Raw genomic sequence first — 17,931 nt, 5'->3', positions numbered from 1 at the left:
GCAGAGAGAGAGCGTGGTTCATTAGGCCCCCCTATTCAGTGACTGCAAGGGCCTGTGGCAGACCTTAGCAGCAGCAGGCAAGATCCTGAGCTCTAGCCAGAGCCTGCATCGAAGCTCTTAATGGTCCTACAAGCGCTTTGCCCAGCGGTGAGATATAAAGGAGATGCGCTTCATCCCTTGGCCACACCCCCTAGTCCCTTTCCCCCTCCCTCCTTCCAGGCCGTCCATGCCTTCAAACCCCACTCCCTCCCCTTCCCATCCCAGGAGCGTTCCCTGTGCCTGCAGCTGCTGGGGAGGAGACACAAACAGCGTTTTCTAGCGGACAGGAGCCAGAGCCACTGAGAGGCTGATCCAAATGTCAAGAATCTCTTTGATTTAGGTCCTAATTTGGAGAGTACTGACCTAAGTGCTTTAGGGCTGGTTCTCCAAGGGGCTGGGCACCCACAGCGCCCACTGACTCAGTTCGTGCTGTGGATACAGATGGAACAAGTGCCCTGTGGTCCCATATTTGAAGAGGGTATTTCAAGACATACAGAATTAGGACTGTTTAAAAATTTAGGCCTTACCATTTGCCCATTGTGATGTTATTGGAATATGAACTATGACGCGTAGATCATTGTTGAACCAAGGTCCTTAGAGTTGCCCCAAATATTATACAAGAAGGTCAAGTAAGATGTCCATTGAAAAGGTTGTTATTGCTGGTTATGTTTATGCTGTTCTGTATTGTGTGTGTTGGTTTTTGTATTTGAATTTGATGAACATAGTGGCTATCTGCTTGTTTCTCAATGCGTTTGATTTTAAGTAGCATCAGTGAAGCATTTGGTCAGCTTCTTGAGAAAGGACTATTCTGAGTAAGTGCCAAATCAAGAAACACTTAACTGACAGTGGACCTTGGGAGACTCCAATCCACTTTTGAGGAGCCTTCCTGGGAACGTTCAAGACAGCATGTGAGCAATGGCTGCTCTACCAGCAAACTGAGTCATGCATGGACCTGGGACTCCAAACTCCATTTTGCTGCTGTGATTTTCCACAGTAAGAACAAAGGGGATTCCGTCCACATGGCAGAGGATATAAAAGGCCCTGGAAACCACTATATTTTGATCTTCACTCCTGCTTCTGACATCTGGAGGAACTTTGCTAGAAACTGAAGCACTGAAGAAAGGACTGAATGACCCATCCAGAGCTGTTTTGATTGTACTCCAGAGACTTGATTTGAGCTTGCAGTTTATTCCACCACTGCTTTAAGCCTGAACCAAGAACTTTGCAATTGTTGTATGTATTTGATTCCAGTTAACCAATTTTAACTCTCATCTATGTTTCCTTCTTTTTATGAATAAACCTTTAGATTTTAGATTCTAAAGGATTGGCAACAGCGTGATTTGTGGGTAAGATTTGACTTGTATATTGACATGGGTATGGGGCTTGTAACCTTTTTTTTTTCTTTTACTGGGGTATTGGTTTTCATAACTGTTTATCCCCATATAGAGTGGTGCTGGTGGTGATACTGGGAATCTGGAGGGAATTGCTTGTTTGACTTCTGCTTAGCCACTGGGATGAAAGTGAAGTCCTCTCTGTTTGGCTGGTTGGGTTTAGCCTTGGGCTGTGAATGCCCTGCTCTTTCCTGAATTGATCCTCTCAGTAGTATCCCCCAAGAGCATGCCTTGTTATACCCATTAACAGCAGTACGTGGGCTAAGACTCATTGTATATCCCTATTTTTATATTTGGTCTCTGCTCAATCCCGTTATTCCAAGCTGAAGAGGAACCAACTCCAGGGGTGCTCTGGAGCTCAAACCCCCACAGAAAAAAATAGCAGGTGCTCAGAATCCACCTGCTACAGCTGTTTGATGGGGCTGTTGATCAGCTGTTTGGCAGCTGGGGAAAGTGCTTGGGTGAGGGCAGAGAACAGGAAGCCTCAGGTGGGAGGGGGGTTCTGGGGAAGGGTTGGATCAGGGGTAGGAACTGGTGGAGAGAGGGTGGGGCTGGGGGCTGAGCGGGAGTGGAGCACTCTGAGGGAAAAATAAAAGTCTGCACCTATGGTAAGCAGAGAGCGAGCAGTGAAAGGACCATGGTAAATCCCCAGTGTCTAGAGGCAGCCAGTCCCCCCAGGATGGAACAACAAGTTCATAATTGATGATTGCCTGTTCTGTACATTTGATCATTACTTGTTAGGTTCACTCCCTCTGGGGCACCTGGCATTGCCACTGTCCAAAGACAGGACACTGGGCTACAGGGACCTTTGGTCTGACCCAGTGTGGCTGTTCTTATGTTCTTATGATCTTTCCCATGGGATGGATAAAGCCACTGTTTTGTTCAGGGACTGAGAACCTGAAGGTTCATTTGAACAAAGTGAAAGTAGTGGAAATGGGACCCCTGTGCGGCACGCTGTGCTGAGGTGTCCTGGGGAGACGTGGCTTTCACCTGGTGTCCAAGCCCCTGCCCAGGCTCAAGAAGTGTGAGGGAGGGTGAGAAGGAGCCACATGCCTGTTCTGGTGCCTCTGATGTCCTAGAGGGGAAAAGAGAGAAAAGAGCTCTCAGTCTAATACCTCACGCAGGGGGAGCCTTCCATTATGCAGAGAGAGTGGGGCTCGCTCGACTTATTTCTCTGGCCCCAGCTCCACCCCCACTCCAGCCCTTCCATCAGGGCTACAATCCTGCGCATTTCTGCCCCATCCCTTGTCTGTGCCCTGTCCTTGCTCCTCCACTCCCCCCACACCCCAGCCTCCTTCCTGCATGCCACAAAACAGCTGCTTGTGGCAGGTGGGAAGGAGAGGGGGAAGCGCTATTCGGCAGGGCCCGTCTGTGGGTAGGAGGTGCTGGGAGGATGGGGAGGTGCTGATAGGGGGCTGCCGGCGGGTTCTCCAGCCCTGGAGAAACCAGGGTGTTGCCACCTACGGGTGGGGCTGTCACACTCTGGGATCCAGTGTGATTGCCCTATGCATGGTAAGTTTAGACCCTCTTTACAGAATGAGGGAAGGGATCAGAGTTTGCAGCAGCACCAGGGGATGAGATTTCAGCAAACCACCTCCAGGCAGTTGTGGAATCCAACCTGTGAAAGGCTCCAGCACAGCAGAGCACCTGGATACAGGTGTTATCAATGCAGCTCTCAGCACACTGGGGAGTTCTGCATAAGAATGGCTGGCTGGATCCGGCCCACTGAGCTCAAGGCTAGCACCAGCCTGTGACTGCACTGACAACGGGGAGCTGAGTGCACGACTGAGAATCAGGCAGTGGCTTCCTAGGGGGTTGCCCTGAGGTCTGAGGCTAAACCAACCTGTCCTGGGAATGGAAAGGGGGAGGCAGCCTAAGAAACAAGACCATTCAGGGACAGTAAAGGCTGCAGGGAAAGAATTAGGGAAAACAAGCAAAGCAGTGAAACGGTAACCGCCAGGTGTCAATGGGGATCAGAAGGGATTTTACAAACACTGGAAATGGAGACCCTGCCCTGGCCCCAAAGCCATGGATTCTCTGAGCAAATGGGGCTTTTCATCTCTATCATCTCCGCGTCTGTAACTCTGCAAAGAACAGTTATAATTCCCATCTCTGCCATGCACTCGCCGAGTTAGACTGTGATCTCTGAGTGCTGGATGCCAGTGCCCAGAATTCAGGAACTGTCCTGTCTCTGTGCAGGAGTCTGGGTGGCTGGAACAGTCTCACCTGCAGAAATTCACTCACTGGCTGCTGGCCCTGCTCCTCCAGCTCACTGATCAGCTTGTTGAAATGAGCTATTGGCTTGGAAAAGTTGGTAGCATTTTTCACCTAGTTTCTTTCCAATCTCCCTGTCTAGTTCCCCAGCTGAGCCAGCACGAATTGCTCTTGGTCCAGGATACACCAGCCCAGAAAGTCAAAATGAGAAACAATTTCCTGGCTGTAAATTTCTCTTTCCCTGTGATGGCAGATAACGGACATAAGGCGACTCATGGGTCATTTCATTGTCAGCATTGTCCCCTAGCGCTTACATAGCACTTGTCATCTGTAGCGCTCAAGCATTTTACCGTGAAGGTAAGTGACGTTATCCCCATTTCACAGATGGGAAACTGAGGCATGGAGCGGTGAAGACCCAAATCTGCAATTGGACTTAGGTGCCTAAAGGCCAGGTTTAGAGCCCTGACTCCCAGAATTTGGTGCCACTGAAATCCAGAAAACCTCTGCCTGGCTGCTCATTCAGCACCACATTTTTATGATAAAATTATCCCAGGTTCCTAAATTTTTGCAAATCACCTGTGAATGGTAGTAAATGGGCAGATGTCTTATGTTAGTCTGTGTAGCTAGTTACTGATGATGCTTAGGAAATAAGTTCACCTAAAGACTGAACTGTAAAGAGAAGCCTGGGATTATAGAGAAGCCCTTGGGACCTGATCCTTTTAATCTCAGATCTGCTTGGTGCTTTATCAGGGAAAGCTTTAAATCATAAAACTGAGATCTCCAATCCCACCTGGATCACCCTGAATATGGACATTGGACTGTAACCTATGGACTAAGGGCAGGAGCGGCGCCAGGGTTTCTGACCCCCCCCCGCGGCTCCAGTGGAGCTGCCGCAGTCGTGCCGACGGGTGGTCCGCTGGTCTAAAGGCTCTGGCAGACCTACCACAGTCATGCCTGCGGCAGGTCCACCGGAGCCTTTAGACCAGCGCACCGTCCGCCGGCATGACTGCGGTATCTCCACCGGAGCCCCCACAGCAGTGGACCGTCCGCCGGCATGACTGCGGTAGGTCCCCCGGAGCCGCGTGTCACCCTCCTCGGCAAAATAGTGCCCCCCTGTCATAACTAGATAGCTAAGGGTTAAAGTTTCTTTTACCTGCAAAGGAAACCAAACACCTGACCAGAGGACCAATCAGGAAACCGGATTGTTCAAAGCAGGGGCGGGAACTTCTGGAGGGTTTTGGCTTTGTTCTCGGTTTTTTTTTTTGTTTTCCTCGGCTGTGAGTAAACAAGCTTTTCTTCTATCTCCAATCTTCTGTCTACCCTTCTACTACCAAGTGAGAGTAAAAAGGTAGCAAAGCAATAAGCTGTTATATGCTTTGTTTTGTATTTACATGTGTGAGCTTGCTGGACTGATTTAAATTGGCTATTTTTTGAATCAGACTGTTTATTCCTATTTTCTTATAAGCAATAGCCCTGTATTGATCTCTTAATGCAGTGTTTAGTTTATATGTATTTTCTTTTTTTATATATATAAAGTTTCTTTTTTAAGACTTGCTTGAGGTCTTTTCTCTAGTTACGGCTAAGGGAAGAAGGGAGGGGGGAATCTCTTTGTGTTAGCTGACTAGGTTTGAATGCATAGCCCAGGGGGAGGTAAATTACCCTCGCTGGTTTGTATTCAAGGAGCTATAGTACGGCATCGCTCCGGCTAACCCAGGAAAGGGGGGGAGCTGGGGGATGAGATAAGTGTTATTCCTGATTTCTGGCAATTACTAAAGCATTTTTTTTCAATGGAATTTCCCCCAGTGCATCATAATTTTTGATCTTTTTTGGGGGGCAGTGTTTTTCTGGCTGTTGGGGGGGATAGTGCCTAAAGGGGGGCTGGGGGTTTTTATATCTATTAAAACCTTTTTTTGCACTTTGCTTGAGGTCTTTTCTCTGGAAAACCAGTTGAGGGTATTTTTTCATAGAAAGGGGGCGGGGGGTTCTCTTCCATGTGCTGGGGCTGATAGGTTTTTAATGCATAAGCCTTTAAAATTTTGGGGAGGTTAAGGCCACCTCAAAGCTTTGGTGTATTCAGGAGCTGGGTCGGAATTCCCTCCGGCTAAACCCAGGATTTTTTTTAGGGACGCTTTGGCCTTAAATTGGAGGAGACCCAGTAAACCTTTTCAGCCTGGGGGGGCCCCTCCCAAAAACCCCCAGGAAAAAACCCCTGGGGGGGGCAATTTTTTTCAGGGAGTTTTTAGAATCCTTGATTGGTGGCAGCATTTTTTCAGATAAGGTATCACAAGCTCCATAGGCGTTAAGATAAGTTTTCCTCCCCCAATTCCTTTTTTTCTTTTTAACCCCAGATTCTTTGGGCGCTTTTCAGGTTTTTCCATTAAAAAACAAACCTCAGAAACTGAGAAAAATTTGGGCTTTTTTTCTGCAAACCCCCAAGAAGGAAAAAACTGTGCAATAAAATTTACAGGTCCGGGGTCCTCCAAGGTTAGAGAAGGGGGGAAAGGGCCCCATTGTTTAGGTCGCTTCAATGGTTAGCACTTCTTTGACTAAGGTTTACTAGTCAAAAGGATCTGACCAAATTGACAACAAAACCTTTTGGGGCCTAAATCACCAGTTTGCTTGCAAGGAAATTATTAGTGGGCCCGCCTAAACCTTCAATGGCACCCAGTATTGACCAGCGCAGAGTTTTTCTTTTTGATTGGTCTTTTTGCCCCCCCCCCTCACTGACTAGTTAAATGAACCAAAAAAAAACTGACCTCGGCAGCGCGTCATTGGGAATTCCCTTTCTTATCTCCAAAAGTCCCCCCCAAACAGCTCCCAAAAAAGGATTTTGACACTCTGAGTTTTAGCTTTCAAGGAAAAGTTGGCGTTGACACAGTTTTTTTCTTGTATTTTAAGCTGGGGGGTGAATTTACCCCTCAGCCCAAAAACAAATGTTAGATCTTTCAAAAAAGGAAAGCTCAACATGGCTCTACTATGAATCTAAGGGCCCAGGTCAAAAAACGATGGAAAGCTGATCTTCTCTTGGCGCCCAGTTTCTTCTTTACCCATAAAGCATTGGAGTTTTTGGGGGGGCTGGGGGGGACTTCCCTATAAAACCAAAAAACCAATTTTCCCCTGAATTGGTCGGGGGCAGATTTTGAAACTTTTTTTTCCCATTGGGCTGGAGGCTTTTAGGGGCGCAAAGCTCCCTGGGTAGCCCTTTCTTAGGGGATGAAAAAAAAAAAACTGGGCTTTCTGTGGTCCTCCACCCAAATTAGCCCCCCCCCCCCTTGGGGGTGTCAATGGGTTTGGAGGCCCTAAGCCCCCTTGGGGGGGTTTCTTTTTTTGGGGTTGTTTGCTTTTTTCTTGGGGTTAACCCACAGTTTGGAAGGTAAATCACTTCCAGGAGGGCGGGTTTTTTCAGCCCCTGCTTTTAGGTTTTAAACCTAAAATTATTTAGGAACGCCCCACCCCAGCCCCCTTTTGGGGAGGTGAATTCCCGGCACCAAAAATTTTATTACAGCTGTTTTTGGCCCCTAATTTGGGGTTCAAGCCCTTTAGGCTCCACCAGCTTACCCCTGGGTCCCCCAACATCAATGGCTTTTTAAAAGAAAATGTTTTTTTGGGGGGCAATTTTCAAAGGAAGCAAAATATTAACGTTTCCTTCCCCCCCATTCCCCCCCCCTTCCCCCTGGGGATTTCCAAGTTTTCCAATTTTAGCCAGAAACACCTGAGAAAAATTTTGCTTTTTTTGCCCCAAAACAGAGGGAAAAAAAAACCAATAAAATGCCTTCTTTCAAAGGGGGAAGCCATGTTAATCGCTGTTACTCTCCTGTTTTACTCACAAAAGATTTCTGAGCACTTTGATAACGATCCCCCTGTGCAGATTTATTAGTGGGTAACAATGGCAAAAAAAACCTGACCAGCCCAAAGTTCTTGGATTGGTTTCTTTTTTGCCCCACCTTTCTAGTTAACAACCATATTTCCTCATCTCCCCCCTCTTTCTTCAAACTCCCCCCAAACAGCTCCCCCACATTTTGCATTCCTAATAGAAAAAAAAGTTGCTTCTGGTTTTTTTCCCTGTATTTGGGGAATTTACCTCCAGCAACAAAATGTAAATCAAAGGGATTGGGCCAACTAGGCAGTCACAGGAAAAGAAGCCCTGCAAGGGGCCACAAAAAAAGCTGAGGTTTTTCCTGGAGGGGCCTGGGGGGACCCCTTATACAAAACATCCTCCCCCGCCTCCCCCTGGGTTTTCCCTCGGGCCCCCCAAAAGGAAAAGGCTCCCCCATTGGCCTGGCTTAGGCAGCTTTTTCCCTTGCTGGGCACGCTGGGGCTTCTGGGTCACCCCATTCTAAGGGGCAACTTTTACACTCCCAAATAGCTCCAGGCTCTGGTGGCTAGATTGCATGAGTGCTGATCTCTCTTTTAACCTATTTTCTTCTTTAATAAACATTAGTTTAGTTAATAAGAATTGGCTGTAAGCATGAATTTGCATAAGATCTGAAATATTCATTAACTTGGGAGGTAAAGTGTCCGATCTTTTGGGATTGGTAGAACTTTCTTATATGATGAATAAGATTTTCAGTGATCCTCATCATATTTGTCCTGGGTGTCTGGGTGGAGGCCTAAGGCTGGGTATCTTTAACTTTGTTGTTGGCGTCTGGGTAACCAGTGAGGTATCATGGAGGCGGTTTCATGCTGGCTTGGTAAACCTAAATATTGGAATATCCACCAGCTTTGGGGAGTGGATCCCCCATTTTTACAGCTTGGCCCTAATTGAGTAACCTCAGTTGGCTCCACACGGACCCTGGTCACATCATGTTTTTAAGAAAATGATTTGCATTGTTCAGTAAGTAAATATAATGTCCTCCATTCTCCTTCCTCCTGTTCAGTTTCCATTAAACCAGAACAGAAATTGCTTTGCACAGAGGAAACAATAAATAGCCTCTCAAAGGGGGAGCATGTTACTCGCTGTTACTCTCCTGTTACTCACAAAGATCTGAGCATTGATAACGTCCCTGTGCAGATTTATTAGTGGGTGACAATGGCACCTACCAGCAGTTCTTGGATTGTCTTTTGCCCCACTCTAGTTAAACACCATATTCTCATCTCCCTCTTTCTTCAAACTCCCCAAACAGCTCCACATTTGATCCTAAGAAAAGTTGCTTCTGTTTTTTTCTGTATTTTGGGGAATTTACCTCAGCAACAAAATGTATCAAAGGACATTGGGCACTAGCCAGTCACAGGAAGAGCCCTGCAATCCACAAAGCTGAGTGAGGGGCCTGGACTCCCTATACAACATCCCTCTGGTCGGCATCTCCCATTGGCTGGCTTAGGCAGCTCCCTGCCTGGCACGCTGGCTTCTGTGTCACCCATTCTAAGGCACTTACAGCTCCCCATAGCTCAGGCTCTGTGGCTCACAGTGTCATTCCAGAGATTTTCTAGGCAGCTGCATTTTAGACCCGGTGACATTCAGCTTTGTAATACCTGAGCCCCTTCATGGATCCCGCTCTTTGTCTCCAACTCAGGAGAGAGCAAAATCTCCCAGCATTCAGCAGGTTCCTGAGGCTGGGGGCCCTGCCTGCTTTTCTGGGCCCAGATGGCCCCCAGGACTCCCAAGGGAGGGGGAGCTAGTGAGGGGCACTGCAGTTAGGTTGGTCATTTTGTGCTACGTGATCTGAACTCTCTTGTGCTTTAGCTGGTTAAGAGGTTAAATGAAAGAGCGATAATGTTGGATGTGTGCAAAGAGTCTCTCTATGTGTTAAATGGTCACAATGTGCCCCGGAGAGAATTCAGCTGAAACCAGCAGGCTCTCACCTTGGCGTGGAGTTCTGGGAGATGGTGCGTTCAGGCATGCGGGAGTCTGAAGGGTCAGTTCTGCACTGGGGGTCAGGCAGCGGGTTCCACGCCTCAGGTAGGAAGCTAGAGAGCCCCCCAAGAATGTGCCCAGGGACTCCAAGATTGGAGCAGTGGATGGGCTCTGTTCCAGTCCCAGAGGCTTGAATTATCTGGGGATCCTGGGGTCCAGTTGCTTGGGTTCCCTTTACTGCAGTCCGGTGGCACCTAACCGGGTCTGGGATACACAGACACACACACACACGCACACCTCAATAAACAGAAACTTTCTCACTGCCCAGCATCCAAACACTCTTAACTCTGACCAGCTGATTTCTGGTGACTATTTCTACATGTCTGAAATATTAAATTCAGAGACATGAAGGGAGAGGTCTCCCCCTCATGGATGCCACATCCCTTTGCCTTGGGCTGAGGGGGGCTCTTTCCTGTTTCTGGATTAGGAAGAGTCTCTCCCTCCAGTGCTGCAACCTCCTGCTCCCTTTGTCTTTGGGTACAACATGTTCTATTAATGGCTCTTCCTGGGCTGGGCAGACACCATCTCCTGCTCCAGGTCTCCAGACAGGGCCCAATTACCTATTAGGCTAATGTGGCTTTAGCCTTGGGCCCTCCTATTTTTTAGGCCCTACTGGTCAGGCAAGGGGCCAGGCTGAGTGGGGAGGGGAGTAAGCTTGCTCAGGGAGCCCTGCAGGAGCGCTCCTGCCAGCAGGAAAGGCAAAGCAGTCCCCTGTGGATTGGAAGCTGCTCAGCCAGCAGCCTGCTGCTTCCCTTCCCTCATGTCTGTGTCTCCCTGCACTGAAGGATCACACTCATAGGCGTGCACAGCACATTTCATTAGGGTGTGCACCAGGGCATTTTATTAATTTTTTTAAAGGCAAACATCATAAAGGTTGGTGTGTGCGAGGGGGTGCGGTGTGCAGGAAGGAGCTCAGGACAGGGAGTTGGGATGCAGGAGGGGTGCGAGGTGCAGACAGGGGGCTCAGGACAGGGAGTTGGGGTGCAAGGTGCAGGCAGAGGGCTCAGAGCAGGGGGCTCAGGACAGGGAGTTGGGGTGCAGGATAGGTACGGGGTGAAGGCAGGTGGCTCAGGGCAGGGGACTGGGGTGCAGGAGGGGTGTGAGGTCCAGGCAGGGGGCTCAGGACAGGGGGTTGGTGGGCATGGTGCAGGAGGTGTTTGGGCTCTGGGCTGGTGCCGCTTACCTGCAGCGGCGCGCTCCCTGGGTGTCTGCCCTGGCCCCACGCCTCGCCACTCACCACATCCCTGCGTGACACCTGAAGGGGGGGGGGCACAGGACTCTGCGTTCTGCCCTTCTCATGCCTCCAGGTACCTCCCTTGAAGCTCCCATTGGCCACGGTTCCTGTTCCCAGCCTATGGGAGCTGCTGGGGGTGGTGCCTGGATCAACACATGGAGCCCTTCCTCTCCCACCCCCACAGGACCCCAGGGACATGGTGCTGTGCCAGTCGCTTCTGAGAGCGGCACGGGGCCTGCGGCACCACAGGGGGCCGCCCAGGCAGGGGGAGCAGGGAGATGAAGCAGGAGAAGAGGCAGAAAAGCACCAAGATAGACGGGAGAACCCAAGGGGACTGTCTGTGACTCCATGGTCAGGCTGTTCTAGTGCTTGAGTGTTCTCACTTGATACCTAGGAGGTGAAGTCTAAATACAGGACACACGACCAGTGGGAGGTCTGTGCCCTGGTTTATAACTGTTTGCCCTGAGGTTGGTACTCACGTTCCTGAGCTGCTGCACACAGCTTGAAGGGAGAACTGAACGTGGGTCTCCCAGGTGCCAGCTGAGTGCTCTCACCATGGGGCTGTTATAAGGCAGGTGATAGCACCAAACCCACCTCCTGCTTCTCTCCCCTCACCCTTTCCTGTGGAGCGAGGCAGGTGCCGACCTCATTCCAGCAAGAAATGCCTTAGGCGCCTGAGCCACCTGACGTCAGATGCTGGGTTCCCGTCTGTGGGTTGCTAAGCAGACATAGATGCCCCTCTGCAGCCCCGATTTAGGCACCTGTCTGTGAGAGGGGGCAGGGCTTAGGACACCCCTCCCCCCTTTTCGCCTCTCCCATTGCCTAGCTGAGATGGCTCCCCGCCTACTGTGCTGGCTTTTGTGAATCGCACTGTAAGGTGCCTGTGATGCCCATCCATTGTCTAGGGAGTTTAGGCCCCTAACAGCTTTGCAGACTATGATTTTCTAGTTGCCTACAAATTAAGGAGAGAGACAGAGCACTGGCTGGAGCATGACACATCCCAGTAAAACCCAAACTCATCCTAGGGGCACAATATTCCCTGTCGGGGTTGGGGGGGGGGAACCAAGTAAGGAAGCAAATCCCAGGGCTTCTGCCACCAGCACCTGCAGCTGAGACAATAAAGTGGAACAAACACAAAGAATTGTATGTAATGTTTTATTTACAGTAAGTAACTTAAGGTGGTAAGTAAATGGAGCCGAGAAGGAGCCTTAATAACCACAGCATGGAAAGGAAGATTCCCAGCCACTGAGAACAGTTTTTCTTTAATGGCACAACAACAGGACAATCGTCCAGGAATTAATATAGGGAATGAATGAGTTAACAGTGTCGCTTTCAATAACGTGTAATAAATCTCCGTGCCGTCCCGCTCACGTTGCCTTTCCTTTCATTACTGTCCTTTTCTATTTATTATTGTTTAAGCTTCACTTCCATCCCTGTTTATTTCCTTGTGTCTCTCCTCCCTGTCACAGATCATCCCCCTCGGTCTGCTCTCTTCTTTCCCTGATTTTATTCCCTTCCTCTCTTGCTGCCCGTGGCTGGTTCCCCTGGCAGGGATATTTCCTGTCCCTTTTTCTCATTTCTGTTTCCACCATTTTCTCATAGACTCTCCCTTATTCTTGTTTTTATTTTTCATTTCATATTTTTCTTGTGTCTCCTAATTCCCTCTGGTTAAACCCGCCCTGTCCCTGCCTCCCCCAGTGCTGCAACCTCAGGAGTTTAAAAAGTATCATGCGACTGACCCAATGATGATTTTTTTAAGGTTACATAATGTACCAGTGTTTTCAATCAGGATCTGCACCCATCTCCCCCTCCCCATGGGTGTGTTTGGACCATTAGAATGTTACCAGTTGCCCTGTAGTGACCGGGTCCCTGTGGAAGGGAGGAGCTTCCAGCAGCCATAGAGATAAGGAGCAGGGGCTGGGTAGATGGGAGTCCTCCATGATCATAGAGACTGGGGTCCATGAGGGATAGAGAGGCTGATTTCCGGTCCCCACCTCTGCTGTGTGTCTCAGGGACACAGGCTGAGCCGGGATCCCCACCTTCACCCAGAACCAGGGTCGGATTCTCCCCCAGGGACGGAGCCCGGCGGGAAAGTGAAGATCGGGCCTCGTCACCAGCATCGATAAATGTCACCTGCCCCCGGTCACAGTCCAGACAAACCCGGATCCTGCTGGGGCCCGGGGCAGGGGGCAGGGGGGTCGCAGGGGAGGTCAGAGCCAGGAACCGATCCCCCCATTGCTGCACAGCCCAGATCACCCCCTCAGGGCTATGGCTGATCCATCCCTTCCTCTTCACAGACTCTCTGGCCACCCCCACAGCCCAGTATCCCCCAGCCCCCACCTCCACCTCCCAGCAATGTCTCCCCGAGGTGAATCCCTCACAGCCCAGCACACAGGGCACAGTGTCAAATCTCTCAGGGTTGTTGGGCAGTTGCTGCCGTGTGTCTCCCCGTCTCACACGTTTCCAATCCTCAGACAGGACGAGGTTGGGATGAGCCGTGTCTGGATCCAGAGTCACATTCACTGGGGAGAGAGAATCAGAGCGTTAGGGGCAGAGCTCAGCCCTGGGGGAAGGTTTGATGGCGTCAGTGACAGAATCTGCCCCAGCTGGGGAGTGACTCAGGGAATCTCCTTCCTGCAGGATTTACTCATAAGCTCAGATCTCTCAGCACAGTGCTGGGGAGAGTCACTCCCCTGATGGAGACAGGTCAGTGACAGGGTGAAAGGATCAGCTGGGGCAGGCCTGAGTCTCACAATCTTTCCCCTCCTGCCCCCACCTCTCCCTGGGGAGGGGACTAGAGACTCTGGCAGCCCCAGCAGATGGATGCGATGTCAATGATCATTGACAGAGCTTCCCTCCACCTCACCTTCAATCTCACTGTGTCCCAGCTGCCCCTGCGCTGTATCCAATCTATGATCCCCAAAATGATCCATGGATATCCACATCTGCGGATGAGGATATCTGTGGATATAAAGAGCTATCTGTGGATTTGCAGGGCTCTACAGATCATAATCAAGTCAGAGTACAAAATTTACCACTTTCAAAAAAATCATTAAGATGAATTTCAGGTTACAGGAACATACTGTGTCAGTGGATCAAGTGAAAGTTTCTTCTAAAAATTGTTGCAAGTTTTAGTAGTGTGTGTGCATGCGCACGCACATGCTAGAATTTCACGAAAGTCAGACTTAACATTAAATTTATATGAAATTCAAAACCTTGATTGTCTGAATACTCACAATTAAGGGAATCAAGTTGCCTAAACTGTGACCCCATAAAGACACCAGCCTCCCATTTTCTGTGTTTGTATGTGGATTATGAAATATCCACCACAGATGTTTCAGTTCTTTTCTTCCTGTGTTTTGTTTTCTTTCTAGGGGTGCTGAGTTCAGTGTGGGGTTTGGATGGTGACTGACCTGCTATATAAACTGCTGATTCCTTTTCTTGATTGAGAACGGTGTTCCTGATGCAACAGGACAATTTTTGGTTTGAAAGTTCTGTTACAATGAGAGCAGTTTCTGTTTCAAACAGGCTGTTCTCTCCTTGGGATGTTGTTTCAGAGAATGATGGTAAATGTCTCCCACTGAGATCTCTCCACAGCACCTCAGCCTCTGGGTACCAATCAGCTGATTGACAAACCACCCAGATCCCTCCATCCTGGTGACGCTCAACAGAGATGAGAGGAACAGAGCCCAGACCTAAAGGGAAAATAAATAAAGATACTAATTCCATAAGTTAATTTATAAAGCAGAAGGGATAATGGACAGTTTGTAGATCCCTTACTCACACAAGAAAGCATTAATTCATGGGGGGTAGTCAGTAAAAGGGATAAATGAAAACTGGAATGTTTGAAATCCCAGTGCTCATGGACACACAAAAATTGGAACAAATATTTACAATAATTTCACTGAATCAATGGAGATATTGTTGTCTTGTCACAGGAGCAACTGAGTGCTGAGCATGTTTGGACATATGACCACTTCATTTAGATACTTGAATTAGATCTGAACTTTTTGAAAATCTGATCATTAGTGCATTGGAAAGATGTTTCTCTTTTAAAAAATCTAACTGGTGTCATGGTTAGTGTCAAAGCAGCAGGGGAGAAATACTCAGTCTTGTCTAAAAGTGGTAAATACATAGTTTCCCTTCCCCAGCACCACCATTATAAAGTCTTAGCAAATAAAGCTGCATTTGATTTTGACTACACCCTTAACTAACAACCAACAGTGAACCCATCAAAGGCCTAAAAGTCGGTCAGTCCCACCATACCCACACATCCTAGAAATAATTGCAGAGCAACTGAAAGGTCATATGTGTCTAGAAGTCCTTTACCTCTTCACTAAAGACCCCTTTGGGAGTCAATCAACAATTTCCTTTGAGCAAGAAAGTGCCTGGATCGTCCTGAAAATGTTTTTAATAACATCCCAGGAAAGTTTCTAGCATATTCTCCCATGTATAAAAGTGGCTGTTTGCTGAAATTTACATAAAGTTCATTATTGTAAAATATTTCATAAGCAGGGAGTCACAATTGTTGTTGTAACAGGAAGGAATAAAGTCTGCAGATCACACAAAGCTAAAACTGTTGGTGTATGGGGAGAGAGAGGGATAGAGAGAGATAGAGAGATGGTGTATGAAGATAGATAGTTAGATAGAACAGAGCACTTTAAAGCTAGGCTCCTGTCACCACAACCATTGAAGATAATGGTCAGAGTCTCAGCAGGTGCAGAGTTCAGCTGAGGAAGTTATGGAGGCATTGCTGGCAATTTCCTTTGTAAGAACAAAAACTCTTGTCCCACAGCTGGAACAAGGAGGAACACTTCTGGATGGTTGTGTGCTGGGCCAGGTCTCATGCTCAGAGTGAGGACAGGGGAGACTGAAGACTCTCACTCTCAGACTGTACCATTGTTCAGTGGCTGGAGCATCCACCTAGCAAATGCAACCCCCCTGTTCAAATACTTCCCCTCCCCCCGGCCCTGACCAAGAGGAGGGCATTGAACCTGGGTCTCCCACATCCCAGGCAAGTGTGCAAATCACTGGGCTAAAAGTTATAACGTGTGTGGCAGCACCTCTCACCCCCACCCCCGTGTTGTGTGCAGTGCAGCAGGAGCCTAACTCATTCCCCCAGGAAACACCTGAGGCAGTGGGCTCCCATTCCTGGATTGATATGTGGAGGTAGGCACCCCTAAGCAGTCCAGACTTATGGCATGTTTACACACACCGTGCTGCAGCGGAGAAGCTGTCCCAGTGCATCGGTGCTGGTGCAGCAGATCTGGTGAAGATGCCAGGAGCAACAGATGCCCCCATTGCTGGTTCTTTTCCCCAGGCCCCTGCCTTCGCACCGCCCATCTCTCCAAGACGCTGCCCTTGTGCCACCTTGTTCCGGGGCAGATCGGTCCCCCACTAGTATCGCAGCGATTAACTCTTTCTTCCTAGAAGAGGAAGCCACACCCCTGAGGCTCTGCTGGGCATGCTCCAGCTGGAGAGCTAGTATAAAGGCCTGCAGAGCTGCTCAGTCTGGGCTGACTGCTGGAGGAAAGGAAGCACACTGCCAGCTTCTGAAGAGGGACAGGCTTTGCTCCAAGACCTGATGCCCAGACAGAGTATGTCATAGAAGGGGAGCAGACTGGGAAACCTGGAAGTTATGATAGGAAGGAACCCAGGGGAACTTTAGAGGGAAATGGTGTTAAAGATGTGCTGAATCTTGGTGTATTTTGGGAGGATCCTTGCTGAGCTGGTGGCAAGGGGAACTTGCCACCACTTTGCCCCTGGGTTGGGGTGGAGGGCCTGGGTCCTCCTATCCCCCAGGTGCCTCCCCCCAGGGGGGGGGCAGGTCTGACATGTGAATCATATGGACTGTGGCCATTGGGCTGCACTGCCCTGATGAAGAGGTGATTCCCATGGACTTTAGCCATTCGGCTGTACTGCTCTTACTTGGGAGTGGTTTCAAGGGACTCCAGCCTTTGGGCCACATTGCCCTGAGAACATTGACTGTGTGCAGACAGGCCTTTAGACTGAATCTTGCCAACCTTAAGAGGTGACCACCCAAACATGGGAGTGGCGAGGTACTGATACTCCCCTTCACCCTTGCCCCAAAAGGCCATAAGGTGTTGGCCTTGCCACACACCCTTCCCCCCCGAGTCCTCACCTTTGCACCATCTCTTCCTTCCCCCCCCCAGACTCTCACCCTCTCCCCTGTTGCTCATCCTTACGGCCAGTAAAAAGTGGGAGGGCACTTTTAAAGGTGATGGGGCCCTGGTCCCACTCCATTCCAGCACCTCTGGAAGATGCTCTGTGCTGCCAGGCAACAAAACCGCCACTGCGAGTGGCAGAAGCTATGCAAGTGAGACGCTGTCCCACTGACATAGCGCCATACATAATGGTGCTTATGTCACTTTGGGGATGGTTTATTCACAACCCTGAGCAACATAAATTTTGCCAACACAAGCTATAATGTAAACATAGCCTTAGACACTTATGTTAGCAATGGGGCAGGGCTTAAGATACTCCCCTGTTGCGAGCATCTCTCACTGGCTAGTTTAGACGGCTCCCTACCTAGTGTGCTGGCTCTTGTGGATGGCATTGTAAGCTTGTCTCTCTCATTGTACAGGGAGACTAAGCACAAGTCAGGCTTTGTGGGTCGCAGTGGTGATCTTGTGATGTTCTAGGCACCTAAAAATTAGGTGGGGTGATGCTCAGCATTGTAAAGCCTACGTCCCTTCATGGATCCCACCCCTAGTCATTTAAATTAAAAGCTCATGGAAGACAAAGCCTCAGCCCTGGCTGAGGGTGGGGTGTCTCCCTTTAGATATCATCTTTTAGCTTAGGGGTAGGCAACCTATGGCACGTGTGCCAAAGGCGGCACGTGAGCTGATTTTCAGTGGCACTCACACTGCCTGGGTCCTGGCCACCGGTCTGGGGGGCTCTGCATTTTAATTTTAAATGAAGCTTTTTAAACATTTTAAAAACCTTATTAACTTTACATACAAGAGTAGTTTAATTATATATTAGACTTATAGAAAGAGACCTTCTAAAAACGTTAAAATGTATTACTGGCACACGAAAAACGTTAAATTAGAGTGAATAAATAAAGACTCGGCACACCTCTTCTGAAAGGTTTCTGACCCCTGTTTTAGCTCTTGGCCACTCTAGGAGAAAGGGTGTGTTCCTCCCTTCTCCCCCGCTCCCATGCGAAAACAAACACA

General features: G+C 49.1%; 1 protein-coding gene and 1 pseudogene across 1 annotated transcript in view; one reads left to right on the top strand and one right to left on the bottom strand.

The window, feature by feature from the left end:
* Positions 1–17,931, top strand: part of LOC116830654 (E3 ubiquitin-protein ligase TRIM17-like) — a 241,167-nt gene that overhangs the window by 200,203 nt on the left and 23,033 nt on the right. The window lies entirely within an intron of this gene.
* Positions 12,704–14,762, bottom strand: LOC142047645 (butyrophilin subfamily 1 member A1-like; annotated as a pseudogene).

Source organism: Chelonoidis abingdonii, chromosome 12, assembly GCF_003597395.2.
Source record: "Chelonoidis abingdonii isolate Lonesome George chromosome 12, CheloAbing_2.0, whole genome shotgun sequence".
NCBI lineage: Eukaryota > Metazoa > Chordata > Testudines > Testudinidae > Chelonoidis > Chelonoidis abingdonii.
The sequence above is the reverse complement of the archived record's forward strand: the minus strand, read 5'-3'. Positions and strand labels throughout refer to the sequence as shown.